Source organism: Tamandua tetradactyla, chromosome 25 (assembly GCF_023851605.1).
Source record: "Tamandua tetradactyla isolate mTamTet1 chromosome 25, mTamTet1.pri, whole genome shotgun sequence".
Taxonomy (NCBI): domain Eukaryota; kingdom Metazoa; phylum Chordata; class Mammalia; order Pilosa; family Myrmecophagidae; genus Tamandua; species Tamandua tetradactyla.
The window spans coordinates 46,499,430-46,502,972 of record NC_135351.1 but is presented as its reverse complement, the minus strand read 5'-3'; the positions used below and the strand labels follow the sequence as shown (position 1 = coordinate 46,502,972).

The 3,543-nt window shown below is 32.1% G+C and overlaps 1 long non-coding RNA gene across 1 annotated transcript; it reads right to left on the bottom strand.

Annotated features, from left to right (window-relative positions):
- Positions 1 to 961: 961 nt before the first annotated feature.
- On the bottom strand, positions 962 to 2,510 carry LOC143669157 (uncharacterized). The gene is made up of 3 exons (XR_013168756.1): positions 2,326 to 2,510; positions 1,696 to 1,784; positions 962 to 1,069 (listed from the first exon to the last, which is right to left on the bottom strand). It is a non-coding gene; the product is annotated as an uncharacterized LOC143669157 (long non-coding RNA).
- Between the last annotated feature and the right edge of the window lie 1,033 nt (positions 2,511 to 3,543).

The window sequence follows — 3,543 nt, the reverse complement described above, 5'->3', positions numbered from 1 at the left end:
ATTGGACAGAATAAATGTCTTACTGTAAATAAAGAATACAAATTTCCAATTATGGCCTGATAGCCAGCTAATAGCTTTTTAAGACATGTATAGCCAACTAACAGTTTTCTAAAACATGCTTGCACTAAAAGATCCCTGCTAAAAATCAATTATATTTAAATGGATCTTACTAATGTAGGACTTTCATGATATCAGAAATCTTTAAAAAAGTCTGAGTACAATAGGGCTACAACAACATTGCTATTAATAAAAATTACAGAAGAGATTATTGCTGTACTTTGCCCCCAAAATACTATCAATCTTTGCTGAAGTTGTGCAACCCCAAATTATGTTTCCTCTTACTGAATTTCATTATCTTTCACATATCTCTAAGTTTTTAATTCAGCAGAAAATGAAATGTAAAATCTTTAAGAATTCAAAGTATTTAAATGTGTAACTTCACATTATACTGCCATGTTTTGCCCTTCTTGTTTTCCAAATACACAAAAACAATATACATTTTTCTCAAAAATGAAATAAGATGTCCACATTAAAAAAATAAAGCCTACAAAAAGTTCCAGAGCTAAAAAAGGTTATTCATATGGCACAAAGTAATCTCCTATGAGCCCAAAGTTCAAAACATTTAAATGAAGTCCATTTATATGTCTTGTTTTCTTTTCAATGAAATATTACATTGATAGAGGTGAAATCACATTTTTAGTTCTTGAGTCAAATGTACGCAAATGTTTTTTATACGGTTATTAAAAATAGGAGACCAAGTTGAGTGTGCCAAAGAGATAGCATTCAGTCGGATTTTGTAGAGTGATCAGTAAGAAATTTAGAGAAGGGATTTCCTTGGTTGGTTTCCATTGCTTGATAGACCAAAAGCAAAAAAACTGCCACAACAACAAACAGCAAAATTTTTATCCACACAGGAATGGTACGTCCTCTTTTTGTCTTTTCTGACTTGACATCTGTCATAGGAATATATTTAGGAACATACTTAGATGTAAAAGATTCCTCCATCCTGAAATCACTGAGTTCTAACAGCCGGCCTGCAGCCCCTTTGATTGGCCTGCGACAACTAGCACTGTTGGGAGGGAAAGAAAGAAGAAAAATAAATTTTAGATAAAGTCATGATTTAGATAAATAACATAAAATGTCAATGCTCTTTGTAATTCCAAGTAGCAATAAAAATCTCACTGCTACTCCTAATTCCAACTACATTTTTTTGAGGTAACAGTAGAAAATTGTCTCATAAATTGCTTCAGGTCAATCTATTTAAAATTGCTACACATTTTTCACTTAAAAAGTTAGACACAGAACTTTTATTAGAAAATCATGTTCAGATAAATAATACTTATCAGAAGGCTGATAAACACCCATTAAGCTAACACATTTGGGAGATAAGTGGGAGAAGTAGTGTGGCTTTGACTCTTTTGTCAGAAACAACTTAACAAATATCTAAAACATAGCCTTTACAATTGAGATAGAAGTATCAGGAAAAAAATTATTTCACTAAAATACACATTATATATTAGGTAAATTACCTATAATCCTTCTGCTTAATGAAATTAATTTAGAAACCGACTCAAATATAAAAAATTATGACCTTAAAGAAATTAAACTGTTCCCAAAAGGAAAACAGAGAACAGAATTAAAAACAAAAATTCCCTAGCATAATGCAGTAATCCTTGTTTAAATGTATCTGAATACCTAATTGCTGTTGGTGTAGATGCCTCAAAGGGAAACATTTCCTTAAGAATATCCCTTTCTACTCTTCTTTCCTCTGTTTTTTCTCCCACCTAATAAGAAACAAACAAACAATCATAAGTTAAAGTTTAGGTAGAAGTACAATAATTAAAACATAATTTTAAGTAGCAGTTTTAAAGAACAAAACAGTTTAAAAAGTCTACCCTAGTTTCTAAAACTGCCATTTCAAAGTTCATTATTGTCTAGGTATTCATGTGCTTCCAAAGTGTTCTTCAAATTTCTTGAATATGAAGAGATCTTAATGTGGTGAATAGGGGGAAAAATCACCACACATTCAAATAGGTTAAAAAAAAAACTAAACTAAAAAAAATCTCAGTACATCTAATATGGCAGCAAATTTTAAGCTTCCTCACTGGATAGCCATGAATTTCACTAATAAAACATTAAGAGTACATTGTTTCTTCCTCTGTTAAGAAGTCTGTAATTAAATAAATGATCAAATAAAGACGATAGCCACTTAACATGGACCTTGAACAAATTTCAGCTACAGCACTGTTTTTAACTATATAGTCAATCCAATTTCCCCAATGTCAAGAACAAAATCTTTTAACCTTGAATTGTTTTGCTGTTTACCTTTATGCCCAATTCAAAATACTTCATTTCCTTCAGTAGTCATTTAAATTATAATGCACCATGCAGTTAGTATATTAAAGCTTAATTAGATAGGTGTTAATCAGTTCAAGCAGCAGATTTCACTTTAAAAACTCATTATTTGACCTTTCAGTCTAAAAGATAAGAGTGTAGCCTCCTCCCTCATAATCCTGTACCCACCACGACAAACACAATATACAACATACAAAGCAGCACACAAATGACCACTTCCCTGAAAACTGGATACAGGCACCCAGTAGCAAGAGAATATATTAGCATGGCATACTATATGATGCATGTTATCAGTTAACTTCCATTTTCACTAAGACACCTATGCCTTTAAAATAATAGATACATTTATACAAATACCACCCCAAAAAAGAAAACTCCACTCCCTCCCACTCCAAAAACCAAATATAAATATTTCTTCTTTAAACATGAATGATAGCCCTCGATCTAAATTTTATTCATTTGCTTCAGCTCTTGTCAATGGTTTCTTTGGTTTTCTTCTGGGTATGTCTGAGAATTCAGTGATTGGCAGAATAGGAGCTGCATGCTTGAAGTTTCCAGTCACCCTATTGACAACCTGCCAAGATTCAAATTGTTCAGACTCAGAATTATCCAAACATAACAAAGATACTTAAAAAAAGAAAAGAAACAAAAGATATTTCTATGTCTGTAATATTTTCAAGTTTTCTTTGATAAAAATTTAGGGCACAGAGCCTATACAGGAACATATAAGTGCTTTCCACTATGAGGTCTTATCATTCTTAAAATTTTTTAGCAAAAAGCATCCTTACAATACTTAAGATTTTTATACGATGAAATGATTTACTTATATAAATTTGCTATACTGAAAAATTCTACAATTCAGAACTGCATGGGGAAAATAAATTTAAAACACAATTATTTTATTTATTTTTTTTTTAAAGAGAGAGGGAGGAAGGGAAGGAAAGACAGAGAGAAGGAAGGAAGGAAGGAAGAAAGGGAAACATCTTTAAACATTTTCTTGTTTTTTATTGTATTTTGTTTGCTTGTTTGTTTTTTACATGGGCTGGGGCCGGGAATCGAACCGAGGTCCTCCGGCATGGCAGGCAAGCACTTTGCCCGCTGAGCCACCGCGGCCCGCCAAAAAAACACAATTATTTTAAAATATGAAAATACGAGATTTGCCAAAATTCACCGCCTCCCCAGTTCTAA